General features: G+C 48.8%; 2 non-coding genes across 2 annotated transcripts; one reads left to right on the top strand and one right to left on the bottom strand.

The window, feature by feature from the left end:
- The first annotated feature begins 4,107 nt into the window (after nt 1–4,107).
- trnak-uuu (transfer RNA lysine (anticodon UUU)) lies at nt 4,108–4,180 on the top strand. The gene has a single exon. It is a non-coding gene; the product is annotated as a tRNA-Lys (tRNA).
- Nucleotides 4,181–9,899: 5,719 nt separating this feature from the next.
- On the bottom strand, nt 9,900–9,972 carry trnar-ucu (transfer RNA arginine (anticodon UCU)). The gene has a single exon. It is a non-coding gene; the product is annotated as a tRNA-Arg (tRNA).
- Nucleotides 9,973–10,188: the final 216 nt, after the last annotated feature.

Genomic DNA, 10,188 nt, shown 5'->3' with positions numbered 1-10,188 from the left:
TTTATCACCGATTTAGTCATTACTCATGACAAAATTATCTTGATGGGTGATTTCAATGTTCATATAGGCACGTCATCGGATACTCTCGCTAACAGTTTTAAGTCTCTCTTAAACTCCGTCGGCTTTACTCAAGTTGTTAACGGTACTACTCGTTCCCGTAACCATACGCTCGATCCCGTCATAACCTACGGCACACATGTTCATCGTGTTAATGTTATTCCTTGAAACGAGACTATTTCTGATCATTTCCTATTAACTTTTGATCTATGCGTGCCGGTGCCGTCCGACCACAGTAAGACTGAAATCGTGCGGCATGCTGACGAAAACATTACTGCAAGAATTGTTGATTACATTAGAAGCTCATATTCTGGAACGAGCAAAGATATTCGCCCAAGGCTCTGCAGCCCCACCAAAAGCTAAACTTATTCGAACTGTAAGGAACTCACCGTGGTTCAACGAATCAACTCATGCAATAACGTTAGAATGTCGTAAATTACAGCGTAGATGGCGCTCAACTAAGCTAAACGTTTGTTACGTAGCCTGGTCCGTTTGTCTTAAAAAAATAAATTAAGAAGTAAAAAAGAAAAAGAAAAAAGGCATTTTTTCACGCCAGATCCGAATACTACGCAAAGTTAATTGATGAAAATCGGAAGAACTCTCGGTTCCTGTTTAATGCCATCGCTTACTCAACTGATAACGCAAAGATAATAAACAGTGCAATTCTGCAACCATTACTAATGATGAATTTATGTTGTTTTTCAATAAGAAATTAGAGAATATCCACGAATCTATAGTGCCCTCTAGTTTGCTCTTAGCCAGCATAAGCTCTTCTGGTATAACATTAGTTGTCCGCACCGTCTCGGTAGCTTCGACGTAATAACCGTTGAGGAAACTACCGTGCCAGTTCGCTCTGTGAAAGGTACTACCTGTCCTTTAGACCCAGTCCCCACTAGAATGTGAGGACCATGTACGAAGCTGGAAAGGCGGCACAGGTGGCCGCAGAAATGAGGGCCTACAGACTTGCCATCTTGGGAATCAGCGAGTCACGGTGGACTGGCTCAGGCCAGAAGAGGCTATCATCGGGAGAAATGCTGCTGTTTTCAGGACACGAGGGAAGACAACGCCCCCCCCACACCAAGGTGTGGCTCTGATGTTAAACAAGACAGCCCAGAGAGCTCTCACCGGATGGGAGGCCCATGGACCACGCATCATCATAGCAACCTTTCGAGGCCGGCCAAAAAACACATGGCGACGCCACCTGGATGCAGAAGCCAAGAGGATGGGCCACACCTGGGGAAAACTGGAAAAACTGGCCCAGGACAGAGATGCCTGGAGAGCCCCTGTTGACGGCCTATGCCCCAAGAGGGGTAGTAGGCATAAGTAAGAAAGTAAGTGCCGGACTCCAGTGCCGCAGACCATGGCATCCTACTGAGTAGACTTGAAAACCCGGTTGGCCTAAGAGGCCCCCTTCTGAAGCGGTTTGACTCGTATTTAGCCAACCGTGAGCAATTTTGTACTAAATCTGTTGACTGCACCCCCTTCATCTCAACTATGGTTCAAGTATGGTGTGCCGCAGGGCTCTGTGTTGGGGCCATTACTGTTCTCACTCTATATGTTACCACTGGGTGACATTATTCGCAAGCACAATATGAATTTCCGTTCGTATGCCGCTGGCACACAGCTATATGTATCGCTTGAACCTGATGATCCATCACGTGTGGTGTCTTCAGCTAATTGTTTTACCAGTATAAAATTACGGATGTGTTAAAAAAAAAAAAAAAAAAAAATCTACATCTCTAAATGCCCTTTTCCATCCCCTTCCTTCTCCCTGATCCGTGACTGAACAAAACCCCTTCACAGACGGGCACCGCGTCCGTGGTCACCTGCCTCGTCTGTTGCGGTCGTGCCGAAACCCGGGAGCCGGCGAGACGGACAGAGACCAGCTGGAGCGCATTCTCCAATGGATGCAGCTGCAGCAGCAGGAGTCGCTGGACGCGATCGTAGCGGTCCGGCTCGCAGAGCGCCGGGCCCTGGTGGAAGCCCTGGCCACCCTTGTGGACCGCCCGATCCATATCCTTATCCATAACCCTAACCCTAACCCTATCCGAATCACTTTCCTAGAACAAACGGTCACTTTGCGGCTATCCCTGTCCCTGTCACTGTTTTCAACCCAACCTCAAACCTGAAACCTGTCCCTATCCTTATGCCTATCCCTAACCCTCACCCTAACTATAAACCTAACCCTACACCTATCCCTATCCCTTTCCTCAACCCTCTCTCTGACCCTAAGCCCCCCATCCTTATTCCTATTCCCATTCCTATCCTTATCGCCATATCAGAGTCTAGTTCCGTGGTGGAAGTCGCTGAGGTAGTTGGAAAGCTCCACAGTGGCAAAGCAGCGGGGTGGGGCGGACGAGATTTTCCCGGAACTGCTTAGGGCCCTGGATGTTGTGGGGCCTGTCATGGCTGACACGCCCGTGCAATGTTGCACGGACCTCGGGGACGGTGCCTTTGGATTGGCAAGCTGGGCTGGCGGTCGCCGTCTCTCAGAAAGGGCACGGGAGAGCGTGTTCCGGCTATCGGGGTATCGCACTTCTCGGCCTCCCGGGGAAAGTCTATGCCAGTGTGCTGGAAAGGAGGCTCCGGCCGACAGCTGAACCTCACGTTGAAGAGGGGCAATGCGGGCTCCGTCCGGGCCGTGGAGCAGCGGAGCAGCTTTTTACCCTCTCGCCGATAACTGAGGGGGCACGGGAGTTCGCTAATCCAGTCTACACGTGTTGCGTGCACTTGGAGGAGGCCTACGGCCGCGTTCGCCGAGAAATTCCGCGCGAGGCAGTTCGGGAGTACGGGGTGCCGGGGCCACTGCTGAGGGTCAATCGGCCTTCGCAACACACCGAGCGAGAGCCGCGTCCGCACACTCGGCATCAAGTCAAGCCCGTTCAGCGTGGCTGTTGGACTCCGCCGAGCTTGCGCCTTGCCCCCCGCACCCGCTTGTGGTCTTCATGGGCAGCACATCAAGGCGCGGCCGAGGTCAGGAGGAGGGCATTCTGCGTGAGGGCCGGAAGGTGCTCTGGTACCAAGTACACTTATGAGCATCCTTGCGTTCGAACATGGTGTTTGTTATGGACAAGCCACGACTAGCACAGAAGTCCAATAACATTTCACCATTCGGGTTCAGATTGGGCAAGCCGTTCTTCCCAATCACCCTCCCCCGCCAGATTTTCCAGTCCTTGCCAACGTGAGCGTTGAAGTCCCCCGGTAGGACTATGGAGTGTGTAGGTGGGGTCCTGTCCAGAACCCCACCCACCTTCTCCAAGAAGGCCGAATACTCTGAGCTGCTGTTTGGTGCATTAGTGAGCACACAACAGTCAAAGTCTTCCTCTCTGCGACCCTAAGTCGCATTGAGGCGACCCTCTCGCCCACCGGGGCAAACTCCAACTGTATGGCAGCCAGCCGGGGGCTTGTGAGTGTCCCCACGCCCGCCCGGCGCCTCTCGCCTCATGCAACTCCTGAGTAGGAGAGGAACCACCCCTTATCGAGGAGTTTGGTTCCAGAGCCAACACTGTGAGTGGAGGTGAGCCCAACTATATCCAGTTGGTATTTCTCAACCTCCCGCACCAGTTCCGGCTCCTTCCCCCCAAGCGAGGTGACATTCCACGTACCAAGAGCCAGTTTCCGTCGCGAGGGGCTACGACGCCATGCGCCACCCCGCTCCCTCCTGCTCCCTCCTGCCGCCTCCCGCTGCCAGGTATACATTGCACCGGACCCCCATGCCGGACCTTGCAGGTGGTCCCCCCACGATGCCTTTTTGGGCTGAGCCCGGCCGGGGTACGTGGGCTGCCCGGCCACCAGGCGCTCGCCTAGGAACACTACCCCCAGGCCTGGCTCCAGGTGTAGGTCCCGGTGACGCTATTCCGGGCAGGGTAAACGATCTCGTGTTTACCTTTTCCATGGAGGTTTTTGGATCGTGTTAGTCTGGATCTTCACTCCAGACCTGTTCGCCTTGGGAAACCCTACGAGGAGCATAGTGTTCCTGACGATGTAGGTCGGGAGTTCCCTAGATCACACGAGCCCTTCCACCACGCCAAGCGCCCACTTATACTAAGGGCCTGGGTAGCTCAGTTGGTAGAGCATCAGACTTTTAATCTGAGAGTCCAGGGTTCAAGTCCCTGTCCAGGCGTAATGTTCAGTGTTCATCTGAGACTCTGTAAAGTCGGAAGTATGTATGCAGTAGTGTCACCTTTGAGTAATAATGTAAGTTCTGATGTGTAAGGAGCAGCTGTACACTCTCTAACTCAACAGCAGTGAGGAGTTTTGTTATTTTTTTAAATTAGAATTTTATTGTTGATTAACTTATTTATTTTATTTTCCCCTCTGTTTTGTTTCGCACCCGAGGAACCGCTCTCTCTTACCCCTCACTTTTTCAGGCTCCAGTGAGGGCTGCCACCTGGAAGCGCAATTATTCTCTGGGAACAGTCACTCTTCAATGTTTCATTTCTGTAGCAGGATTGCACTGGATTTTAATTCTCCCCCGTGTTTAACACTTTTGTGACTCCAGGTGTTTATTCAGAACAGTTTATTCTTCTCTTGAGTCTCTTTTTGTCCCGTTTGGTGCGTGATTTTAATGTGTGACATCGATCGCGTATACTGAAAGTCATGACTGCTTTTCGTTGGACTCTCGTGAGCATTTCACAAGAGAGAGGCAAAAGTGCGCTCCGCTTTGTGCGGCCAAAGCCCAAGCAGGCGTCGCATGCTCGAGCGTTCTTTGCGTGAGCCTTTCACGGGTAGCAGCAACAAGTAAGGCATCGGTGGCACACCTACTCGTTTGCAGCTCTACCGCCCTGACTACGTCCCGTCTCGAAAGCTAAATAAGGTGGGGCCTGTTATGTACTTGGGTGGGAGACCGCCTGGGAATACCAGGTGTTGTGAACTTTTTTTTTTTTTTAAATATAATTTTACTATTGATTTACTATGTGGTGGCGCAGTGGGTTAGGCCGGGACCTGCTCTGCGGTGGGTCTGGGGTTCAAGTCCCGCTTGGAGTGCCTGGTGACAGAATGACGTCCTGTCCTGGGTGCGTCCCCTTCCCCTCTGGCCTTGCTCCCTGTGTTATCGGGTAGGCTCTGGTTCCCTGCAACCCCGTATGGGGCAAGGGGTTTTGAAACTGTGAAATGTTTTTTTTTTTTTTTTAAAAGAAGAAAAAAAAAAAAAAACAACTTACAACACCCGGTATTCCCAGGCGGTCTTCCATCCAAGTACTAACCAGGCCTGATCTTGCTTAGCTTCCGAGAACAGACAACTTATTAACTGTCTATTTCTGGAATTTTCCACTTAGTGTTTTTTGGACCACAGTTAACCGCAGGTAACTGGAAACCGCTGTGTTGTTTCTTTGTGGTCAACGAACACAGAGCAGAGCGTCCAGAGCCAGGCAAAGCGTCCAGAGCCAGGCAGAGCGTGGAGTCACACACCAGTTGCTGAGACGGCGTCTTTGGAAAGAATGGAATCCCTGTTCAACGCAAGTTCTATTCTGAATGTATTGTCTGACGGCACACCTGTGTGTTATGTAACATGTTTTGTTTGGTTGCACCTGCTGACATTTTAGAAACAGTTCATTTGCTTGAAATGCGTAACAAATAATGACTTGGTGCGGAAAGTCCGCGATTTAGAAGAGCGCATTAAGAATTTGATTTCTATACGAGAAACGGAGAGTTGGTTGGACTCGGTGTGTCCCGATGCCTCCGTAGTGTCGAACTCGGCGTCGACCCTTACAGGCCCCAGTACAGCTAATGAGAAGCCGGGTACCCCGGAGCGCTCTCACGGCGACTGGGTCACGGTTCAGAGTAAGAAGTCGAATAAAGCGAAGCCGAAGCTACGGGTTCCTGGTTTGGGTTCTCCCGTCCAAACCCAAAATAGATTTTCGGCTCTAAGCAGTTCACCTAATAATAATAATAATAATAATAATAATAATAATAATGTGCTCATTTTGGGATATTCGGCTGTCGGAAATGTTAAGGTCCGGGGGCCTGGGAATCGAAATGTAAATGTAAAGGTAAAGTGTTTCTCACGCACACGTGTGTCCGACGTGAAGGCTCGTGTCAGTTCTCTGGCCGATAATGCCGTGTCGACTATGATGGTGCATGTTGGTGGTAATGATATTCGTCATCAGCAGTCTGAGGTGTTAAAGAGCCGATTTATTTCTATGTGTAACAAGGCCAGAAGGAAATGTCGTAATCTAATAGTGTCTGGTCCTTTACCTAGACTCTTCATGGGGGACATGGTGTACAGTAGATTGGTGTCTCTTAACAGGTGGTTAGAGACGTGGTGCCGCTCCGATCGTATATCATTTGTTAATAACTAGGATGGTTTCTGGGAATGGCCCAGGTTTTTCACGCGTGATGGTGTACACCTCAGCTGGAGGGGTTCATTTATTCTGTCCCAGAACTTGGCCTGCAAGTTGGGAAAGAACAATCAGAAGCCCTTTCTAAACTCTGTAGCAATTAAAGACAGTAACTGTCAAGTTAATCTTCCAAAACTTCAACGTGGTTCTATGATTGAGTGCTAATAATGCTGGCTCGTGAACCAGGTCCCTCTGTGAGACTTCTGCGTCAACAATGCGGACGGCCCACTTCTTTAAGAGACCCTTACGCAACATTCTGCACGCAGAAGAAACGAGTTTATCTGTTCTTCCAGATGTTGCACTGCAAGATTCACAGCCTTCTGATAATCAGAGAGAACAAGAAAAATGTAGTTTTGCAGCCTTGTATGGCAAAGGCATTTGGACAGAAGGGTCTAATTCCTAAATCTTAAAGGAGAACAACATGACCACTCCAGTGGTATGTTGACCGAAATCCATAACACAATGGCTGGGGTCAGAAAAAAAGACTCCAGAGACTGGCAATGGAGCAATGAAAGACACCTACCTGCATGGCGGTTCCGAAGGCATGACCAAAGTCAATTCCGATCATTCCTCCTGTCTCCATGTTGATCAAGAAGTTGGACAAATGGCGGTCTCCGATGCCTAAGAGCCAGTGACTAACACACGAGGGCATGTGACGCCGTGAAGTGGGACCTCAAGAAAAGGAAGGCCTCTGGTGATGTGCTCATCTTGACGAAAGTTCTCCTGAACAATGGAGACACTCAAATCAATGGTCAGAGGCTTGCGGATCATTCCGGTAAAGCCCGACTTCTCTTGTGTCTAGAGCTGTGACAGTCTGCCTTGGGTTGGTAAACAGAGTTGGGTTTGGCAAATTGGTGGAAGACCAGAAAAAAGAAAAAATGTTTCTGTGAGTGGTTCTGTTTGGCCAGTAAGGAATGTGAAGTACAGTGACAGTGGGAACCATCAACTGAATCATATGTAAAACCACGGTTCTGCATTTCTTCTGATCAACATCACCTCATCATCCTTTGTATTTAGAATGACTTAAAATTCTTACCCTCATCCCCTAAACCAATCGTTATCTGTGCTGGTCCAGTGAATGTACTTAACTGATGTGAAGCTCTTAAAAAGAGAAAAAAAAAGTACGTACCCACACTGTATTTCTGCAACTTAGTTTCTGTTGTTACTGGGATAATGTTGAATGCTCGCCTTAGAAGATCCTCTGGTACAAGATTCTCTGTTTTCCTGAAATTGGCTACAGTCTCATCTCGTTTGGCTTTCCTTTGAGATATAAGATCATTCAATGAGAATCAAAACCATAGTAAAATGAAGAGAAACGCCAAAGATCCTGCCAAGGATACACAGCTATACTAATACATTTTACAATACTGGCACAAGTTTAATGAAGTCATTTAAAATTCTGAATGAGACTTTTTAAAAATATTATTTAAGTCTTTTTTTGTTCATCTTTATCAAGAGTGCTAAAAATTGGAAGTTATATGTCACGTTTAAGTTCAGGCTCACAAACAGAAAAATTAACAGAAAAATAGTTCTAAAGTGAGGCAGATGACTGAAGGGCTTTGCTGTAGCCATACGTATACTCTACATATATATATATATATATATATATAAAGCAATACTAATGCAACAGTATTTGCTTATAAGGTTCCAGATAGCACAGCGACCCTACAGTCTTCCCAGCCACATTGTCCAGCGAGGTCTCAAAGGCGTCCGCAGTAATGCGGTCATTGTACCAGTCTGTTGTGGTGAAGAAGGAGCTGAGTCGTAAGGCGAAGCTCTCAATTTGCCGGTCGATCTACGTTCCTACCCTCACCTATGGTCATGAACTTTGGATGATGACCGAAAGAATGAGATCGCGCATACAAGTGGCAGAAATGAGTTTCCTCCGCGGAGTGGCTGGGCGCACCCTTAGGGATAGGATGAGGAGCTCTGTCACCCGGGAGGAGCTCGGAGTAGAGCCGCTGCTCCTCCGCATCGAGATGAGCCAGTTGAGGTGGCTCGGGCACCTGTTCCGGATGCCTCCTGGGGAGGTGTTCCGGGCATGTCCCACTGGGAGGAGGCCTCGGTCAAGAGGCAGCAGCACTCACCGCGATGCTACCAAGTGTCTCCGTGGGCTTTACAAGGCAAACAGTTAAGGCAGTCAAGATGACATTAACCACTTTTTTTAGTGTGTTTCCCTTCCTGGTGGACACAGGGGTGACGAGATCCACTCTTAGAAGACAGGAGATGCCGTGGTTCCTGCAAATGGAAACCGGATCTGCCTCATGGGAGCATCAGGAATAACACAAAGCCTCAAAAAAACAGACCCACTGCGCGTGGGAGTGACAGAAGACATTGCTGTGACTAACCGTTCGGTTCTCCTTAGTAACCGCTGTCCGGTGAAGCTGCTGGGCCGCGACCTGCTTGCGAAGCTCGGGGCAACTGTCACCGTGACCGAAGAAGGTGGCAACATCGCATCTCCAGTATTGGGACTGTTGTCTCTGCAGGTGTTATCGCAGTACACCGCTTGGCTGCTGGATGATGACGCGCTGCGGTGAGGTAAGGGTGCCTCCCAACTTGACACAGCCCACACGGTTGCACTGCACAGCACGCTTCTTTGCCAAAGAAACCGTAGAGTATCGACAAGAGTCGCATGAGTTTCCGGCAAACAAACTTGAGGAAGAGAGAATCATTATGTCGGATTTGTTCCTGACAAAGTGCCCCGCTGCAGCCTCTTTCGTTCTGATCCCGGCCCAAAGTAGGTGGTACAAATGGGATTGAGTTCCGCATATATCACTGGGGAAGACAGGAAACTCAGAATGGAAAGATTTGGGCATTTAAGGTTGAAGGCATCGACTCACCTGTAAACACCATAGCAGTGTGGTACCGGAATAATCTCCTGTTACAAGATGACAACGAGGGGGACCATATGCAACCATGTCGTGTGAACGTTTGGTGTGAGAAATTGTTCGTTCAAGTGTGGTGTGAAAATATGTTCAAGTAGTCAATATTTTCAAGTGCTTAATATGTTCTAAAGTGATGTAAGAGTTAAGACGTCCAGAAAATATATGCTGTCCGTTTAACGCAATGGAGAAACGTTGATAGGGAAAACAAAACACAAAGAAATTTGAACCCTTAGGATGCATCCCGGCAGACTTCTAAAACAGGGACAAACTGTTTGGAGGGACGTAGAAGACCGGCAAATAGAAAGCTTTGCCTTACGGCTCACCTCCCCCGTTCACCACCACAGTCCAGTACAGCAACCGCTCCCACCTCACTTGTGAATAAGACTCCAAGATGCTTAAACTCCTCCACCTAGAGCAAATTTTCTCCCCTCACCTGAATGAGGGGGGCAACACAACCTTTTTCCATGAGAGAAGCATGGATTCAACCTTAAAGGGGCTGATCTTCATAACAACCACATCCATATCAACATATCTACTCCATAACCTTTTTGGTTCACTGGTTTTCTTTTTTTACCCCCTCCACCAGACGCTAAGGAGACTACTACCAACACATCCTTTCCACCCCAGATGGGACTCAAACCCACAATCCCTGGCTTAGAAAGCCAGTGCCTTAGCCATTAGGCCACTGGGGCTAAACTTAGCAGAATGGCTAAAGGAAGTGTAAATGAAGAGGAACACCACAGTAACGCTTGGTTCTTACATTTTTCAGTAATGCCTTTCAGTTTAACTGTGAAGCCAGAACACACTAAAAACTCCCAAGTGTTGTTCCAACAACAAGGTGTCGCCTGCCTTATGACACTGTGGCAAACGGATGTGTACTTAAGAAGAAAGGAATTATATCATGCGGG

The sequence above is a fragment of the Scleropages formosus genome, unplaced genomic scaffold (assembly GCF_900964775.1).
Source record: "Scleropages formosus unplaced genomic scaffold, fSclFor1.1, whole genome shotgun sequence".
In the NCBI taxonomy this organism is placed as follows: Eukaryota; Metazoa; Chordata; class Actinopteri; order Osteoglossiformes; family Osteoglossidae; genus Scleropages; species Scleropages formosus.
Note: the sequence above shows the minus strand (reverse complement) of the source record. Positions and strands in the feature narration are given on the sequence as shown.